The sequence below is a fragment of the Pan paniscus genome, chromosome 10, assembly GCF_029289425.2.
Source record: "Pan paniscus chromosome 10, NHGRI_mPanPan1-v2.0_pri, whole genome shotgun sequence".
NCBI lineage: Eukaryota > Metazoa > Chordata > Mammalia > Primates > Hominidae > Pan > Pan paniscus.
The window spans coordinates 44,357,860-44,378,755 of NC_073259.2; the positions used below are offsets into that span (position 1 = coordinate 44,357,860).

General features: G+C 48.4%; 1 protein-coding gene across 4 annotated transcripts in view; it reads left to right on the top strand.

Moving 5' to 3' along the window:
• NCKAP5L (NCK associated protein 5 like) overlaps positions 1-20,896 on the top strand; it is a 37,471-nt gene that overhangs the window by 1,571 nt on the left and 15,004 nt on the right. The gene's annotated exons all lie outside the window — the stretch shown is intronic.

The window sequence follows — 20,896 nt, forward strand, 5'->3', positions numbered from 1 at the left end:
CCTGGGATTAGTGGGTTTCCTATCCCAAAGAAACCGTGTGTATTCCTTTCCGGGGAGATATTCCCATGTTCAAGCTTGTTTTCAAAGTCTATGGTCTGTGCATGAGGTGGCTTCGTCCCTCCAGCATCTTTCTCCAGCTCTGGCCCTCACGAAGAGACTGAGGACCTGGAGGGGCAGGTGCCGTGGTTGGCAGGGAAGAAGGATCTTCATGATAGGCCGGTGAAGACCTAAGTGTTTGGGGAGCAAGCGGGTGTCAATAAAGACAGAGTCAGAAGCTCTGGTCCCTACTTTTCCTAGCTTGCTGTATGACCTTGGCCAAGACAGTTTGCTCTCTGGGGCTCAGTTTCCCCATCTTTAAATCTCAGTAGTTGGACTAGATAGCTGTAATATTCCCTTCCACTTTTTGACATTGAATGGTTCCACTGATGGGTGAATCTATAGGGGAGAAAGGTCCTCTGGCAGAATGGTTCCATTTAGAGGGAGCTAAAGTGTTGGGTGTGCTTTAAATTGCAATTAGTTAGGATTAGAACCCTGGGTAGAGAGAACAGGTTCCCTTATTCTAAGCCTGAGAGTAGACCTTGTCCCACACACCCCTGGTGCCTTGGGATATGAACTCCTGCTCCTGCTGGCTTGGGTTTGGCCCAGCCATCACGCCTGTGCTGAGACATCCTGGCCCTTTGAAGAGGAGCTGAGAGAGGAGGAGGCAGCCAAGGGCCAGCAGGGTAAGCAGATTCCCAGGAGACAGTTTACGTCTCAGCTGTTGGGACTTGTTTTAGGATCTGGGCCAGGGAGCACAACATACTCACCCACCCGCCCTCTTATAGGAGGAGGGCAAGGAGGGCCCCACTGCTTTTGCCCATCCCACCCCCAGCCCTGCCCACCTCACTGCTGTACTCACACCCCCAGGTCCCAGGCAAGGGGCTAAGGATTCTTCCCCACCGCCCTCATCCAGCCCAGCCAGCCTCCCAGGCCCTGCTATACCAGCCAGTGGCAGCAGTGAGGAGAAGCTGCCCCCACCCCACCTTTCCCAGCCCCTTCCCTCTCCAGGGTAGGACTTCTCAGGAGTTGGGCTCTCCAGGTTGGGACTTGCTTTCCAGCCCAAGAGCCAGAAGTCTTGAAGTTCTTCTTGTTTGTTTTCATCCTCGGTCTCCCAGGTGAAGGGGAATGTTGAAGGAGAGGTGGTGGTTAAGGAAGCCCTGGGTTTGTTCATGTAGGGGCACATTCTCCCTGGGTTACTTTTCCCTCTGCTGGCTCTCCTGGGCCTGGGAAGCCCTCTGCCCTGGGCCCTGCTGCCTATGAAGGTGAAGCTGCAGCAGGAGGTGTTTAGGTTAAATCCCAAGGAAGCCTTCCTTACCGCTGTGAGCCGTTGGAATGGATAATGGAAGCTCCCAGGGAGGTCAGTTTCCCAGAAAGTGGCTAATGCTGGAGTCACTGTCAGACTGAAGGATGCAGCTGTTACTAGGCAGAAGCTGCTGTTCCCTCTTGGGGTGTGGCTCTGAGGCTGGCCAGCCAGAGGCCCCGTTAGAAGGAGGAAGAGAAAGGGCCCTTGCCTGACAGCCGAAGTGGGGTCCCTGACCCCATCATGCCTGAGTCACCAGAGCTGCATCTCTCAAAACAAGTGCCCTTTCTAGCCCCTGCTTCTCAGCCCCCTCCTCCAGTTCACCACCGCTCTCACTGTCTCCTTCGACAACCCTCACCCGAACCTGGCAGGTTCCCCGAGCCCCAGTCTGGCTGCATTAATGGACTGATTGGATTTTCTATACTTGGAGTTTGGGATTTCTGATTGAACATGCAAATTTATGTAAATCAATCTGGGATCTGCCACTACATCAAAACAACACAGAGCATAGGCTGGAAGGAATCCTAGAGACAGTCTAGTCCAACGCCCTCATGTTAAAAATGGGGAAACTGAAGTCCAGAGGGGGAAGTGATTCATGCGGTGGTGAGTGTCAGAGGCAGGACTCCTGATTCTGCTGTGTAGTTTTACATGGTCCCATTCTGCGTTAATGTTTTATGCATGAGGTAGCCTGGCTGGATTTAAGGCAGAGAGGGCCAGTTCTTGAACCTGAGATAGCAGAGAGCTGGGCCCTTGGAGAGTCAGAGTGTTATCGCAGGACCCCCCAGGGGCTCTGGTCAGCTTTGTAACATGCCGAGGAAAAACAGCTTCAAATCCCTGAGAACAAGACCCATAATATTTTCCCCCAGACACTGACCTGGAGGGTTGGAGGCTAAGGTCATTGGTTGCTGCCTGTCTTGGCCCTTGTGGTTTCTCGGGAGCTTAGATTTTGTCTGTCCCGGCATCTGTCACAGTACCAGGCACGCAGCAGGCCGTGGATGGACCTGCATATGCAATGCCTCCATCTTTGTTTACCCTTCCCTCCTAGTTTGAGTCTCTACTGGTTCCCTCCGGGGACACAGTGGGAAAAGGTCGTTGGTCTCTTAGGATGCTTTGCCCACCGTCCTCTGCCCTCTTGGAGGGCAGACGCCAACTGGACCTCCTCTGCAGGTTTCTACGGCACTGGTCAGACAGGCCTTGCTGTAGGAAGGATCTCTTTATTTTAGGATCAATACCAAGGATGCAAGGGGGCTTCAGAGATGGGCTGGGGTCCCCAAGAAGCAGTCTTCCCCATTTCTTGACTCTTCTTGATCTGATCTGCCTACCTGGCTGTAAGGTGCTCCCCACTCCCACTTCATGGACTGTGCCTGTGGCGTGGGGCTGTTGGGAGGGCTGAGCACTCACTTACCCTATGGTGCCTGGGCATACTGTATAGATGTGGAGGTGCCTGAGGCAGCTGTCAGCCTGCTTTGTGACACTCTGGGAGGGTGGGGCATGGGCTCAAGAACAGAGGCCTTGACTCCCAGCTAAGGCTACTCACCAGGCCCTGCTGCAGCCTAGGAGGGGGCTTGGGACACATATCTGGGTCTTTCTTCACCTTCTCCCCAAACCCAAGTCTGGAGGACTCTGGAATGAGTACCCCTGTCTTCAGCACCTTCCCAAAACACTGCAGATATGGAACTGGCACCCTCACCCCCCACCGCCCAGCAGCCCTCGGCGCCTGTGTCTGTAGTTCTCTGTGAGGGGAAATCCTTCTCCTTGGGCCTCAGTTTCCCAGCCAGTGTTCCTGGATTAATCATGCATCACCACTGGGGTGTGGCATCTGCTCAATAATTACCATTTTCCCAGCTCTGGGAGTTAGGCAGATGAAAGAGGCCAGGCTGTTATTAAGGTGAATTATTGTTGCTGTTATTACTGATTTCTAAAACCCAGCAGCTGCTGAGAAGAGCCCAGTCAGGCACAGCACTGTGAACCTTATGCTGGTCCTTGAACTCTGGGAATTCTCCAATATCCACTATGCTTTTTTTTTTTTAATGTATAGATGTCTTAAAGGAGAGAAGACCCCATTCTGCTGCTCCTGCTGTTGCCTGCAGGGCTTGAGTGACAGGTGCTGCTTAGGACCTGTGGTCTGCATGTCTCCTCACTCTCATGTAGTTCAGCCTGAAATTGCCCCTGCCCTTAGACACTCTGGGTAGGCCAATGGTCAAGGTTTTTCTAGGCAGGGCTGTGAGGGGCCCTGGAACTCCCGTAGTGTGGCTCTGGGGTTCTCAGCAGTTGCAGTTCCCAGGGGCTGATTTACCTCACTCCCAGCTGGCTTGATGGGGGAGCTGTAATCGGCCCTTCTGTACAAGGATCTGTTCAGACACCCCCAGAACCTGCCCACAGCAGCACCAGGCACTTCCAGGGTCATTTACCCCACTTGCCCCAAACTTCCCCCTGCCCTCTGCCTCTGACCCTGACCAGACTGTCCCCCTTCCCAGGGACCTAGAATAAACCCAACTTTTACCCAGGTGGAAGTGCCCCTGACCAACTTCTGAATAGTGGTGTTACCATGCTCACACCACAGCCTGGGGTTAGGAGGGCCTCTCTGCTAACCCAGGGCAAGATTGCTGGAGAAGAAAGGATGTGAAGGCATCAGCAGCCCTGGATTGGAGCCCCCACGTTCATCTGACCGGCCACCTCACCTGCTCCCTTGTCCTAGGGGCCTGGAAGAGGTTGGATGCCACAGCTGGGAGGAGCTTTGGAAATCAACTTGTTGAGTAGTTGGATTCCTTCTAATATTTTTTGCAGTTTTATTTTTTCACCAGGTTTTATAAATATAGTTTGAAAATTGAAATCTCTGCTGGGCACGGTGGCTCGTGCCCAGCACTATGGGAGGCCAAGGTGGGCGGATCACTTGAGGTCAGGAGTTCAAGACCAGCCTGACTAAGACGGTGAAACCTCATCTCTACCAAAAAATATAAAAATTAGCTGGGTGTGGTGGTGTGAACCTGTAGTCCCAGCTACTGGGGAGCCTGAGGTGGGAGGATCGCTTGAACCCAGGAGGCAGAGGTTGCAGTGAGCAGAGATTGAGCCACTGCACTCCAGCCTAGGCAACAGTGAGACCCTGTCTCAAAAAAAAAAAAAAAAATCTCACTCCCACCTCCATCGCTTTCTCCCCCATAATCATTTATTAATTTCTTGTATATCCCTTGAGTTTCCTTACACAATACCAAATACACACAAATATATACTCTTTTTTTCATTCTTACCCAAAATACAGCGTAGCATGTCTACTGTATTTGTTGCCTTACCTATTAGCAGTACCTGGGTGTGCCTGGATTTCTCCTGCCGCCTATGTCGGCTCTCCTGTTTCTGGGTGTCTTAGTCTGTTTGAACTGCTATAACAACATACCATAAACTAGGCAGCTTAGAAACAACAGAAATTTATTTCTCACAGCTCTAGAGGCTGGGAAGTCCAAGGTGAAGGCAAGGGCAGATTTGGTGTCTGCTGAGGGCCAGCTTTCTGATTCCTGGACAGAGGCTTCTTATTGTGTCCTCACATGGTGGAAGGGGTGAGGAATCTCACCAGGCCTCTTTTCATAAGAGCACTAATCCCATTCATGAGGGCTCCACCTCCATGACCTATTTACCTCCCACAGCACCACCGCCCCGCCGCCCCACAATAGCATTACCTTGGGTATTAGGATTTCAACATGTGGATTTGGGGGGATACAAACATTCAGACCATAGCACTGGCCTTGACCACTCATCCCAGGGTTCCCCAGTTGGCCCCAAGTCATGAGCAGTGTTCTTTCACCTTTGTATACCAAACTTCATTCAGATGCCAGGATTCAGGTCAAACCGGCCTCTGAGGAATTCTCAAGCTATATGAGCGGCCTGTTCATTCAGCCAGCAGATTATTTAGAATTTACTGTGTGCCGGATGCTGTGCTAATCTCTAGGGATACAGTGGTGATCAAAAAAGTCCACGTTAATCAAGTAATTTAACAGTTTTATAATTATAGCTGTGATAAGGGTTGCAAAGAAAGGACATGTGCTATAAGAGCAAGTGCTCCGAGGACCTGCCCCACCTAGTGTTGGGGGTGGCCCGTGCCGAGGCGCATGACATGGCACACATGCTGGGAGCAGGAGTCAGGCCAGGACTGCAGATGTGGGTACCACGTGGCCTAGAATGCTGGCTTTCTCAACTTGGCTTGAGTGGCTTCTCTTCTCCCCACTTCCGCAGTCTGTGGGATGTCCTGGGCCCCTTGAGTTTTATTGTGTCCAAGACAGGAGACCCCCTTCTCTGCCAGATGGTGCTGATCATTTCTCTTCCCCCACCTGCATCACATCGTCTTCTATTTCCCCAGCTCTGAGCCTGCAGGCTCCTGAAGCTGGAGCCTTTCTTTCCATTCCAGGCTGAGGGGAAGTTGGGGGGTGGGGATGGGGGTTTGCTTCTCACTTCCTCTGTAGACAGCACCTCACTTCCTGTCCCCCAGGCTAGAAGAAGGCTAAAACTCTTGGCTTTGCTGTCCCTTCCTCTCTCCTCCCCCACTGCTTTCCTGGAAAGCCTACAGGCCTTGAAGGAGCAAGGCAGCATCAAAGCCAGCAGCTTATCCCTGAAGGCCCTGCCGAGCTCCTTACCCCACCCTTACCCCGCACAAGGGACCTGGCTCCTCAGCTGCAGTCCTTTTCTAGATGGGATATTCTTCTCTCCTGTGCCCTGCAGGGGAGAGGAGTCAGAGTCAGAGGGCTCACCCCCATTTTACAGGAAGGAAACTGAGGCCCAGAGGGGTGCCAGCTTCACCTAGGGTCACGCGGTTTGGCTGCATGAATCTCAGGAGCAGAATCCCAAAAGCCTGACTCCTGTTTGTGATCGCAAACAAGAGCAGAGCCCAGTGGGGGCTTGTGGGTGAACCAGAGCTGTTTTCTCCTCCCAGCGTAGAGCTGACAGCTTGGGGTGTCACCTCTGGGCTCTGGCTGGATGGTGCCCACTAGCTGAGCACTGGAGTTGCTTGAGTGCAGAAGGCATATTGGCTGGCCAGAGCCTATTCTTTTTGTAGAAAGAAGCCAGGAGATGGGGGCCTGGGTGCAGTGGCTCACGCCTGTAATCCCAGCACTTTGGGAGGCCAAGGTGGGTGGATCACAAGGTCAGGAGATCGAGACCATCCTGGCTAACACGGTGAAACACCGTCTCTACTAAAAATACAAAAATTAGCCAGGCATGGTGGCACGCGCCTGTAGTCCCAGCTACTCGGGAGGCTGAGGCAGGAGAATCGCTTGAACCCGGGAGATGGAGGTTGCAGTGAGCCGAGATCACGCCACTGCCTTCCAGCCTGGGCGACAGAGCAAAACTCCATCTCAAAAAAAAAAAAAAAAAAAAAAAAAAAAAGGCCAGGAGATAAAGTTTGGGGGATGGGCACTAGGAGCTGGAAGGGTATCTGCCCAGCTCTCCTCCCCGTGCAGGTGCAGCCTCCCAGGCCCTATTGTCTCAGACCTGGGAGAAAATACTAATAGCTGATGTTTCAGTGGTCAGCTCTGCCATCACCTCCAGGAGCCTCTCTGCCTTGGTTCCTCCTGTGGGGCCCAGCATGTGTCTCTGGTTATGCCCAGGATATTGAAAAGATGCCAACTCCCTAATTCGGCCAGGGGATAGGAGAGGAGTTAGTTATTGGCATGGGCCAGGGGAGCAGGAAACCATCACCTTCAAATGTCCTTAGATCCAGCTGCACTGAGTCATTCTGGTTCCATATACACCCAGAGGTTTCTGCCTCCTCACTTCTGTTGCTGCCTTTCCTTCTGTGTGGAATGACACCCTTCCCTTTTGGTTGTATGTAAACCCCACCTGTCTTTACCTTCTGTTCACTTGATGTCTCCAATTCTGAAAAACGGTTTCAGCTTTAGCTTAATATTTCTCTCCTGATTTTTAAAGTTCTTCAAAAGACTCCTCTTATGGAACTTCCTTCATAGTACAGCTACCTATCCACATGTCTGTTTTCTTTTCTTCCCTTGAGGCAGAGTCTTGCTATGTTGCCCAGGCCGGTCTTGAACTCCTGGACTCAAGCAATCCTCTGCTTCTATGCATTCAACTTTTTAGAATCCACATATGAGATCATGTGGTATTTGTCTGGGCCTGGCTTATTTCACGTAACATAATGTTCTCCAGATTCATCCACGTTGTTACCAATGACAGGATTTCCTCCCTTTTTAGGACTGAATAGTGTCCTATTATGTATATATAGCATCTTTTCTTTATCCATTCATCTACTGATGGATACTTAGGTTGGTTCCATATCTTGACTACAATGAATAAACATGGGAGTACAGATATCTCTTCAACATCCTGATTTAATGGTAGTTCTATTTAAGGGTTTTTAATTTTTTTTTTTTTTTTGAAGCAGAGTCTTGCACCGTTGCCCAGGCTGGAGTGCAGTGGCGCAATCTCAGCTCACTGTGAGCTCCGTCTCCCAGGTTCAAGCTATTCTCCCGCCTCGGCCTCCCAGGTAGCTGGGACTACAGGTGCCCACCACCACGCCCAGCTAATTTTTTGTAGTTTTAATAGAGATGGGATGGTCTCGATCTCCTGACCTCGTGATCTGCCCACCTCGGCCTCCCAAAGTGCTGGGATTACAGGCACGAGCCACTGCACCCGGCCTTTTTTTTTTTTTTTTTTTTTAAATACAAGGTCTTGTTGTGTTGTCTAGGCTGGTCTTGAACTCCTGACCTCAAGTGATCCTCCTGCCTTGGCCTCCCAAAGTGTTAAGATTATAGGTGTGAGCCACTGGGTCTGGCCTATTTTAAGTTTTTTGAGAAACTTCCATACTATTTACCATAGTGGCTATACTAATTTATATTCCCTCCAATGGTGTACAAGGGTTCCCTTTTCTCCACATCCTTGCCAACACTTATTTGTCTTTTTTATAATATTCTAAATGTATGAGGTAATATCTCATTGTGGTTTAAATTTACATTTCCCTGATGATTCGTGATATCGAGCATTTTTTCGTATACCCACTGGCCATTTGTCTGTCTTTTAAGAAATGTCAGGCTCTGCACAGTGGCTCATTGCCTGTAATCCCAGCACTTTGGGAGGGTGAGACAGGCAGATTGCTTGAGCCCAGGAGTTCGAGACCAGCCTGGGCAACATGGTGAAAGTCTGTCTCTACAAAAAAAATCCAAAAAATTAGTTGGGCGTGGTGATGCATGCCTGTAGTCCCAGCTACTCAGGAGGCTGAGGTGGGAGGATCAGCTGAGCCCAGGAGTTTGAGGTTGCAGTGAGCCATGATTGCACCACTGCAACCAGCCTGCACTCCAGCCTGAGTGAATGAGATGTGTGGTTTACAAACATTTTCTCCTATTCTGTAGATTGTCTCTTTAATCTGCTGTTTCCTTTGCTCTGCAGAAGCTTTTTAGTTTGATGTAATCCCCTTTGTTGCCTGTGCTTTTGGGGTCATATCCAAAAAGTCATTGCCCAGACCAATGTCATGGAGTTTTTACCCTGTATTTTATTTTCTCCTAGTAGTTTTACAGTTTCTGGTCAGGTTTAAGGTTTTTTTGTTTTTTTTTTTTCCAAGACACAGCCTTGCTGTGTCACCCAGGCCAGAGTGCAGCAGCGCGATCTCGGCTTACTACAACCTCCACTACGTCCTGGGTTCAAGAGATTCCTGTGCCTCTGCCTCCCAAGTAGCTGGAATTACAGGCATGAGCCACCACACCCAGCTAATTTTTGTATTTTTAGTAGAGATGAGGTTTCACCATGTTGCCCAGGCTGGTCTCAAACTCCTGACCTCATGTGATCTGCCTGCCTTGGCCTCCCAAAGTGCTGGGATGATAGGCATGAGCACTGCGCCCAGCCAGGTTTAAGTTTTTAATCCATTTTGAGTTGATTTTTATATATGGTGTGAGATGAGGGTCTAATCTAATTTCAGTCTTCTGCATGTGAATATCCAGTTTTCTCAACACTAATTACTAAGGAGACTGTCTTTTCCCTGTTGTATGTTCTTGGCATCTTTGTCAGCAATCAATTAACTGTAAACATGTGGATTTATTTCTGGTCTCTCTATTCTGAACCATTCATCTAGTATCTGTTTTTATGCCAGTACCATGCTATTTTGATTACTATAGCTTTGTAGTAGGTTCTTCAAATCAGTTAGTGTAATGCCTCCAAGTTTGTTCTTTTGCTCAAGAACAAACTTTTGCTCAGCTTATTTACCTGGCTTTACTCTAGGATGTGGTGTGATAGGTAGCATGGAGAATTTTGGATTCTCAGGGGTAGGTTCAATTCCTATATTCTAGAAATAAGAGGATTTTAACCTCTATTGTTTACTCTATCAAAGTAATTCTTTTGTGAGATGTATTGCTTTGGCTATTTGGGGTCTTTTATGGTTCCATATGAGTTTTAGGATTTTTTTTCCTATTTCTATGAAAAATATAATTGATATCTTGATAGGGATTGCATTGAATCTGTAGATTGCTTTGGGTATTTATGGACATTTAAAAAATATTAATTCTTCCAATCCCTGAACATGGGACATCTTTCCAGTTATTCATGTCAATTTCTTTTATCAGTGTTTTATAGTTTTTAGTGTAGAGATCCTTCACCTCCTTGGTTAAACTTATTCCCAATATTTTACTATTTTGTACTTTTTTAGGTAGTTCATTGTTAACATATAGAAAGGCTACTGATTTTTTTTTCTTGCATGTCTTATGTCCCCTATAGACTGAAAGCTCCAAGAAGCCCAAGAGCTGACCCTTCTCTGAATTGCCCCCAGCTATATACCCAAGCATTGCATTTCCTAGTAAGTTTGTCGGTTCAGAAATATCTGTAGAATGAATAGGTTAGTACTATTTGCCAGAGAGAGTCACTGCGGTCTAAGATTGGGTTGAGAACTTTTTTTTTTTTTTTTTATGAGACAGACTCTCACTCTGTCACCCAGGCTGGAGTACAGTGGCACGATTTCAGCTCACTACAACCTCAGCCTCTCAGGTTCAAGCAATTCTTCTGCCTCAGCCTCCCAAGTAGCTGGATCACAGGCGCGTGCCACCATGCCTGGCTAATTTTTGTATTTTTAGTAAAGACAGGGTTTCACCATGTTGCTCAGGCTGGACTCGAACTCCTGACCTCGTAATCCACCCACCTTGGCCTCCCAAAGTGCTGGGATTACAGGCGTGAGCCACCGCGTCCAGCCTTTTTTTTTTTTTTTTTTTTTTTTTTTTTTTGAGAGGGTTGAGAACTTTGAAAGGGTCAGAGACAAACCTGAAAATGTCCCTTCCTCACCCTCAGTATGGTTTGTCCTATGGGCCCTAAGAGCCATTTGATGGAGGATAGTTAGGGGTCTTTTGGGGAACCTGATGAGCCCATGTATGTTCTTAGCTGTCCCTTCTTTCTAACCTTCTTTCTGATGAGAAGGAAAGGAGATCACCAGTTCTGCAGGGGGCAGGGTGGCTCAGGGCCTGGTCTGGTTGGTAGGAGTGGTACACTGGCAGAGGGCGTGGCAGGGAGTGCAGAAATACAAGGAAGGGCCTCTCCTCGGGGAGCTCCCCTTCTAACAGTATAGGGAGTCCCCTCCTCTTCACAGGGAATGTTCAAGAACACAATGCATTGCATTTGGAAATACTGATCTTGCAGGAGGCACTTGTAGAAGACAGAACAATGAGGCTGCACGAGTCCAGGAAAGCTTGTCCAAAGAGTTGCTCTGGGGCCAGACAAAGGCAGAGCTTTGAGGGTTGTGTTGAGGGCTTTGGTCGTTCCCAAAAGCAGTAGGAGGTCGTGGGAAGATTTGAAGTGGGAAGAACACCATCAGATTTATAGTTTTAGAAGGTTGCTATGGTGGAGCTCCTTGGAAAAGTGTTTGTGGCAAGGAAAATACAAGATAAGCCAGGAACATCTTATGGCAAGAGAGTGCTTAAAAAAAAAAAAAAAAAAAAAAAAAAAGGAAGCACTGGCCGGGTGTGGTGACTTACGCCTGTAATCCCAGCACTTTGGGAGGCCCAGGTGGGTGGAGCTCTTGAGGTCAGGAGTTCGAAACCAGCCTGGCCAACGTGGTGAAACCCCATCTCTACTAAAAATATAAAAATTAACCAGGTGTAGCAGCACACACCTGTGGTCCCAGCTACTCAGGAGGCTGAGGCATGAGAATCGCTTGAGCCAAGATCACGCCATTGCACTCCAGCCTGGGCAACAGGGCAAGACTTGTCTTAAAAAGAAAAGGAAGCATGTTGAAAGAAGGACCCAACCTGAAAGATTCTCAGTGGCCAATGGCCATAGCTGGAATTTGAGCAATGAAATGTGATAATATTATTGGATTATAACCCAAAGATTAAAATAAATATCCAGTTCATCCATACCAATATAAATACATGATTAAATGGGATGAAGGGACAATTATTCCTTATAGAAAACTTGCAATTAATAAATATAGAAGGAAGATAAGAAATTGAAAATTATGTTTTAGAGCACCATAGTAATTGCTACAAGCAAGATCCACTGATTTTGGTAAAAAAATTGCTGGGTGAAAATTTAAGGAGAAACAGGATATTTACATAGTCCAAAGTATTGCCCCCAAAAATATTTAATTACAAAAGGAAAAATAGTGACTTTATAATGGAGAAACCAATTAATAGATACTGCCTAACCAAGTGATGAGGTTAAAACATCACCAGGAACAAGAAACCTTGATATCATGTGTGTCCTCAGATATAATGCCCTGGGGAAGGCATATCACCTCCGTGGTATTCTTCTCAAAGCATATAACCTCAGTCTAATCAGTGAGAACATCAAACAACCCAAATTGGAGGACATTCTCCAAAATGTTGACCAGTCCCTTCAGAAGTGTTACGATGATGAAAGGTAAGGAAAGGTCGAGGGATTGTCATGAATTGTAGACACTAAGGAGACTGGGTGACCAAGTACCCTGTGGAATCCTGGATTGGATCTTGGAACAGAATATTGATAGAAAAACTGATAAGATCCATATAAAGGCTATAGTTTCATTTTCTAAAAATTGTTCTGCTAAAGAAAGATGTGGAACCATGAGAACGTGCTACTATGCCTTTTTTTTTAAGTATGTATTTATACATAAAGTAACACATAGTTACACAGAAGAAGAGGTGGAAGAGGGGTGGGAGGAGCAGGGGAATGTAATAGGCAAGGGAAAAGTCATCCAGGAAGAAGTGGATACCCTCAAGAAAGTGAAAAGACAGCCCACAGAATGGAAGAAAATACTTTCTTCTTTTTTTTTTTTTTTTTGAGACGGTGTCTCACACTGTCGCCCAGGCTGGAGTGCAATGGCACTATCTCGGCTCACTGCAACCTCCACCTCCCGGGTTCACACGGTTCTCCTGCCTCAGCCTCCCGAATAGCTGGGATTACAGGCGCACACCACCACACCCAGCTAATTTTTTGTATTTTTAGTAGAGACGGGCTTTCACTATGTTGGCCAGGCTGGTCTCGAACTTCTGACCTCGTGATCCGCCCACTTCGGCCTCCCAAAGCGCTGGGATTACAGGCTTGAGCCACCACACCCAGCCGGAAGAAAATATTTTCAAATCATATATATATATATATAAATATAAAATAAAGGACTTGTATCTAGAATATGTAAAGAATTCTGAAAACTAGGCTGGGCAAAGTTGCTCATCCCTATAATCCCAGTGCTTTGGGAGGCCAAGGCAGGAGGATCACTAGGAGGAGTTCAAGATCAGCCTGGGCAGTATGGCAAGACCCTGTCTTTACAAAAAATTTTAAAATTAGCCAGCTGTGGTAGTCCTAGTTACTTGGGAGGCTGAAGTGGGAGGACCACTTGAGCCTAGGAGTCTGAAGTTACAGTAAACTATGACTGTGGCAGTGCACTCCGGCCTAAGTGATAGAGCCAGATCTTGTCTCTTAAAAAAAAAATGTAGGCCAGGCGCAGTGTCTCATGCCTGTAATCCCAGCACTTTGGGAGGCCGAGGCGGGCAGATCACTTGAGGCCAGGAGTTGGAGACCAGCCTGGCCAACATGGTGAAACCCCATCTCTACTAAAAATACAAAAATTAGTCAAGTGTGGTGGCACATGCCTGTAATCCCAGGTACTCGGACGGCTGAGACAGGAGAACTGCTTGAACCCAGGAGGTGGAGGCAGCAGTGAGCTGAAATCGCGCCACTGCACTCCAGCCTGAGCGACAGAGTGAGACTCCATCTCAAAAAAAATAAAAAATAAAAATAAAGAATTCTCACAATTAGATAATAAAAAGACACAATCCCCAATTTAAAAATCAGCAAAAATTTGAAAAACATTTCTCCAAGGAAGAGATACAAATGGCCAATAAGCACATGCAAAGATGCTTAACATCATTAGTCATCAGGGAGGTACAAACTCAAACCACAATAAAATCTCACTTCACACTTACTGGGTGGCTGGAATCAGCAGATCAAATAATAAGTGGTGACGGTATGGAGAAATCGGAACCCTCATACATTGCTGGTGGTATTATAAAATGGTACACCTGCTCTGGACAACAATCTGACAGTTCCTCAAATGATTAAACCTGCAGTTATTATATAACCCAGCAATTCTACTCCTAAGTATATACTCAAGAGAAAGGAAAACATACATCTATACAAAAACTTGTGTAGTGATCCACATTTGCAGGGTCCAACCAACTGTGGGCCAAAAATATTTGGGGGAAAAATCAATTAAAAAATAACAATAAAATAAAAATAATACAATGCAATAATACAGTAACAACTATTTACATAGCATTTACACTGTATTAGATATTATAAGAAGCCTGGAGATGATTTATAAAGTATACCAGAGGAAGTGTTTAGGTTTTATGCAAATACTGTACCATTTTTTATATAAGGGACTTGAGCATCCTCAGATTTTGGTTTTTGCAAGGGACCTAGATCCAATCCCCTGGGGATGCCAAGGGATAACTACATAAATGATCATAGCAATATTCATAATAGCTAAAAAGTGAAAACAAGCCAAATGTTCATCAGTAGAATGGATGGATAAACTGTGGCTGGCCCATACAGTGGAGCACTGTTCACCCATACAAAGGAATGGAGGCTGGGTGTGGTGGCTCATGCCTGTAATCCCAGCACTTTGGGAGGCCAAGGAAGATCACCTGAGGTCAGGAGTTCGAGATCAGCCTGGACAACATGGTGAAACCCCGTCTCTACTAAAAATACAAAAATTAGCCAGGCGTGGTGGCGGGCGCCTGTAGTCCCATCTACACAGGAGGCTGAGGCAGGAGAATTGCTTGAACCTGAGCGGCGGAGGTTACAGTGAGCCAAGATCACGCCACTGCACTCCAGCCTGGGCAACAAGAGTGAAACTCTGTCTGAAAAAAAAAAAAGATGAAAACAAAACAAAAAGAATGGACTACTGATACGTGCAACAACATGGATGAACCTTGAAAACATCATGCAAAGTGAAAGAAGCCAGTCGTAAAAGGCACCAATGATATGATTGAATTCACATGAAATGTCCAGAATAGGGAACTCAATAGAGACAGAAAATAGATGAGTGGTTGCCTGTGACTGGGTGGGGAGGGGGCAGTGTTAAGGAAAGGAACAATAAAAGCTAATAAAAGTGTTCTAAAATTAACCATGTTGATGATTGCACGTATCTCTGAGTATACTAAGAACCACTGAATTGTACACTTTCAGTGGGTGAATTGTGTGAGACATGGACGGTCTCAAAGCTTAAAAAAAAGTCCAGGAGGAAGTGGTCACAGAGGTCTTATACCTGCGACGACAATGAGGACTGAAAAATATTGTTTGGATTTAGCATCGTGGTGGTTACCACTGAAGTCGGACCAGGTTAAGGGAAGAATGAGAAGATGGTTTTGGGATTTTCTTTTTTGTTTTTTGAGAAGTTTGGCTTTGAAGTATCTAGAGTATTTTTTGAAATTTGGCAGTATCTGGGAAAATGTCAAGCAAAGATTGTTGTTTTTGTTTGTTTAAGAGAATAAAAAGGGTCCCTCTTTGTCGCCCAGGCTGGAGTGCAGCAGTAGCCGGGTCATAGCTCGCTGCAGCCTCGGAGTCCCTCAAGTGATCCTCCCACCTCAGCTTCCCAAGTAGCTGGGACTACAGGTGTGAGCCACTGTGCCCAACGAGAAGATTGTTTTTAAGATTTAAAGATTTTAAGTTTTAAAGGGCAGATGAGAAAGCTGTCTTCAGGAGGTAGATACTGAAGACGTAAATGGGGAAAGTCTGGGACAAGCAGGACTGGCTTTGCGCGGGAGCAGGCAACTCATCTGCTGTAATAGTGGATGAGGAGGTGGGGAGGGTTCCGAGGGGGATGGGAGGGTGGCGGCAGGAGGTGTGAGGGGGTTTCCCTCTGCTGGCTTTAATCCTCTGGGGAAACAGGAGGGTGGTAAGCCAGAAGTTATAGGAGAGTGGAGAGGGTGTGTGCTACTCATGGCACAGAATGAGAGAGCAGCTCTCTTACTTGAGCCGGGCAGGATTGCCAGGCTGGACTGACAGTGGGGCTGAGCTGGCCTTCTGTGGTGGGGAAGAGAGTGAGAGAGAGCGTAAGCACAAGCCTGGGGACAGGAGTCCCTTTGCAACACCCACTCCTTGTGGAAAGAAGCATTGTCCTAAAATACGCAAGTTGAGGAATCCCAGGGAGCTTCTTGAGCTCGCATGTGGCTATCTAAAATTAAATGTAAAATTCAGTTCCTCAGTTGGACTAGCCACATTTCAAGTGTTCGGCAGCCAGGTGTAGCTAATAGATAGCTTCCATGTTGGATAGTACAGACTAAGCATGTTCATTATTACAGAAAGTTCTACTGGACAGCACTGTTCTAGAAAAACGACTCCAACTTTTTGGTCTGAGGACCCTTCTATACGCTTAAAACTTGAGGACCCCGAAGAGCTTTTGTTTATAAATGTTATACTTACAGTTATTTAATTAATTTGTTTAAAAATAGCAATAAGCCCATCACGTTAACATATTTTATTTAAAAATTTAATTGTATATGTTCCAAAAACACAAATAATAATAAGTCATTGTTCTCTATTTTTGCAAATTTCTTCTGTCTGACTTAATAGAAGGAAGCTGGCTTCTCCTGTCTGCTTCGGTATTCAATCTTTTGCGGTATCACACAGCATAGTATCTGGAAAATGCCACTGTACACAGGAGAGAATGAGAGTAATAAAGGCAGATAGTGTCTTAGTAGTATTATTAGGAAAACAGCTTTGACCTTACAGACCCCTGGAGAGGGCCACAGGGTGCCTAGGCCCCACTGTGGGAACCACTGTGGCAGAACAACCACCACTTGGCGTGAAGAAACTCATCTCGGGGAGACGGAATGATTTGCCTAGTCACACAGCATGTAAGTTAATTGCAGAGTTCGAACCGGACTCCATGCTAGACTCTTCTGCCTTCCGGTCTAAGGCTGTTTCCAGTACCCTCGGCTGGGCTAGGACGGCCTGGGCTGGACTTTTGGGAGTGGGGCCTGGGCCACTTGGCTGCAGAGCCCCTGGTGTGTGGTCCTATAAATAAACCCATTGTGTCGGCACCCCTTCCCTCTCCCCACCTCCTTCCCTCCCCCCACCCCCAGCAGCTGCTAGTTTTGTTACTGGGTTATGCTGTGGACAGGGAGCAGGAGGGCTCTGAGGGAGGGGAGATGAGGGATGTTGAAATCTGGAAGCCTTTGGGGCTCATAACACGACTGCCCTTCCTTCTTCCCTTCCTGGAAGGGCCGAGGACCTATCCTGCAGCTGGTTTGGAAGAACCCACACCATGGTGGTTGAGGTGCTTGGAGTGCCTGTGAAAAGGAAGCTGGGGGGATGTAGGGGGCCCCTTCCAAGACAGATGCCTCTCAGAAGGGCTATTGTGTCTCCAGTACCAGTTGTCAGGAGGAGGGAAGGAAATTCTTGTCTGCCCTCTTACCCTGAAGGGGGAGGAGACCAGTTGGAATTCTCAGGGCTGAAAGATGCTTTGGGTCAGGGATTAAGTGGCCCCTTTCAGGCTAGAAGTGCCCTGGGAGCCAGGCCTCAGTCCTCCTGTCCCTCCCCACACTCCTCAGCAGCCCAGGGCTGATCTTGGCTGGAAAAGGTGTTTGCTGTGGGGACAGAAGTTGCTGTTTACAAGTGGATTCTTGGGTGTGACTGGTAAAAGGGCTGGGAGGGTAAGAGGGATTCCAGAAAGCAGCTGGGGAGGGTGCGGAGGGAAGCGGTTGGTGTTACGGGTGATTCTGTGATTAAGTGAGCTCTCCATCTCTGCCTTCCTACAGCTGCCCACCCTCCCCCACTCCTGGTCCCTGGCTTCTCTCCCTAGAGGACTCTGGGGGGAACAGCTGGTGAGTGAGGGGCTCACCAGGGGCCAGGAGGCCTTGGCTAAGGGCCGGGGTGAGGGAATGAGGACAGGCTTGCTGCCGCCTGCCTCTCCAGCCCCTTCCTCCCATGCCTGGTCTCTGTTCAGGGAGGGGTCTTGCCTGTGCCCTGCTGGAGAGGAGGTAGGAGCCACAGACCCCTTCTGATCTGGCTAACTGAAAGGCCAGGACAGTAAGATCTCTTTGGAGGCCCTGAAAGCCCCTGTCCCCTCCTGGCTTTAAGGGGGAAGGGAGAGCTGGGGCCCTCCGTGACTGACTTGGTTGAAGAGATGGTGGTCGCCCAGGTTACCCAGAGACCCCTGAGCAAGTTTCCTCCTTCCTCGGCCCTGGCTGCCTGAAAACTGGCCCCCTCCCCACCCCCTCTGAAGGACGAGCCAGAGAGGACTCCGCTCTTCTCCCCCCTCCTTCTCTCCCTCCCCCTGCATTGAGGTCACCTCCCTCAGAATCAGGCCTTTGTGGGTGGAGGGGCCTCCGCTGGCAATTCCGGTGGGAGAAGCCTCCAGTTCAAGTTAGAGTTCCCAGACCCTGCCTGGCCAGCACTGTGTGTCCAGACCCAGCGTCGCAGACGTGTTGGGGCCACCAGAGGAATGTCTGAAACCAGAGCCATTCCAAAAACCCGAAGCCTGGGGTTTTCCCTGCCCCAGGTCGGGCTGAGCTCATGGCTGTGAGCAGGAGCTGTGGGTCCTGAGGGAGGAGGCGGTGCTCAGCCCCTGGGGAGGCAGCAGGGACCACCACTGCGAAGCCTGCCTGGGCAGGCATCCCCCATGAGAGGCAGGCAGAAAGCCCAGACTCCAGAGGGCCACATTCCTGACTTGGCTTCGATTTGGAGCTGGTGATGGTGGTCTCTCTCTGGATCTTGACCTTCCCTAGAGAAGGGTAAGGACGCAGGAAGTTTTCTTTAGAAATCTTGAACTCAGACTCTGGGCCGACTCTCATGGCCCGTGCTCCTCCCCACCACCAAGCTTTCCTGCAGGTCTCTTCCCCGTGACAGCTTCCTGCCCTCCACTGTGACGGCCCTGCAGATGCAGAGGAGGCCCCCTCATCCTGGGCTGACCCCAGACCCCCTCGCTGTGAGGCCAGAAAGTATTTCTCCCGAAGAGGGGCTGAGTCCTAGCCCCACTCCAGCTGGGGCACACTGAGAAGAAGAACTGTGACCACTGGCTGGCTCATAAATCGGAGGGTCTCCCCCATTCTCAGTGGGACTCGGGCCTCCTGGCCTGGGATTCACAGGGGCTCAGCTGTGGATCGGGGCCATGCCTGGCTTTGTGGAGTGTGTGGGGTCTCCATGCTCCTCAACACAGAAAACCACTGCGTGCACACATAGAGAGTCCGCAGCCAGTCCTCACAGCCTGGCCTTGCTCTTAACCTGGATGCTTTTTTATTATTTTGGGAAAAGATACTCTACATTGTTTCGTTGTTGCTTTCTTGTGAAGAACACAAATCTTAGGGTTTCCCGGTCCTTAGCGTTATCCTTTTCCAGACCCCGAATGCTGCCTTCTTCATCCCATTCCTTTCCCTCACCCTCCCAACTTTTTTCTCTTCCTCCACAGCATACCTCAGCCACACCCTAGCCCCTCTGATGGTGAGGGGATTGAGGGACACGCTGGGGACCGATGGGTAGGTTGCTGCAGGCAGTGGGAGGACAGTGGCCCAGAGACCAGAGTTGTGGGTGAGGGTGGCACTGGTCAGATGCCGGAGGTGACCTGAGACATTCTGGGTTTCACCCCATTTGAGTGTGGGAAGGAGGATAATTCTTAAATATTTTTCATTTTTTTTCCAGGCCTGTATATTTCTAAGTCTATCAAACGTGATAATGTTATGAGCAAACCAAGTTAAATATGATACATTTTTATGATGTTAAAATAAAAAACTTCAGATTATTATACAGTATTAACAATAAGCATTAGAGGCCAGGCACAGTGACTCGTGCCTCTCATCCCAGCCACTTGGGAGGCTAAGGCAGGAGATCACTTGAGCCCAGGAGGCCAAGGATGCAGTGAGCTATGAACGTGCCACTGAACTCCAGCCTGGGCAGTGAGGTGAGACCCTGTCTCTTAAAAAAATTAAAAAAATCAGTATTAAACAGGTCTTCCTTTTCCTCCAAGTGTTTTCAGAAGTCCCCTTCCCACTGTTGTGTCCACACACACACACACACACACGAAGAAGCATTCTCTCTTTTCACTGTAATCCCAGCCCCCAAACATCCAGCTGCTTCTCTTTCTGGGGTATAGAAGAGAAGAGGGAAGGCAAGGCTGGCCCTGGGGCTGGAGGGCCGGCTGGGAGGAGTTGGAGAGGAGGCCTCTGAGGGCAGGGTGGGCAGAGCAGCATTCTGAGATCTTCAGGTGCCCCTATAGCGGAGACCCCTGGGTAAGGGCCCTGGGACTCGGAGTCGGCCTCTGTGTGAATGGACAAGGTAGCAGCAGGCTCCACAACAACCCCATAGCTTTGCACTGTGCCTCTGTCAGCAGGTGATGATATGAAAAGTCTCCATTTATGGAATTCACGCCAGACACTCTACATATATTATCTCATTTTGTCCTCCAACAACCCTTTGGGCTAAGTGTTCTTATCCCTGTTTTACAAGTGAGAACAAGAGAAAAGAGATTCATTAGTGTCAGATTTCTAGCCCAAGTTTCTAGCCTCCAGGGAGCCCTAGGGCTGTACGGAGCTTAAATGTCTGTTTTACTGTGGAGCTTACAGTGAAGCTTGGGTGTGTGCAGAGGAGTGGGAAAATCTAGGCCTGTCTGGTGTGCTTTGTGAAGTAGCCATGTGACTTGGGCAATATCCTCTGCCCCAGAGCCTGCCTCCTCCCGCAGGCGGGTGCTCCCCTTCCAGGGTTGTTAGGAGAACTGGATGGGATGGTGTGGAAGAAAGCGCCTGTGCTATTCATCACACTGGGTAAACACAGTGTGTGCAAGTGTAACTTTCTGTTCCTCGGTTTCCTCATCTGAAACACAGGCACTGATAATAGCATTTAACATTGTTGTGGTTAACTGTTGAGCACGAGGCAAGGCAATGTATGTTGTAGAACCGGGTTGTAAAGTACCAGGTGTGACTGTTCAGTCTCCTCTGTAGTCTGATGATTCCTGGCTGAGAGCTGGGGACCTTTGCACTGGCTCTTTCTGCTGTCCCAAATGCTTTCCCATTCCAGGATTTCATCTGGACTTCATTCAGGTCTCTGCTTAATTGTCATCTCTCCGTGCCTTATCACAACCCAACGCTGTACATTGTCGGCCTCGCCCAATAGAGT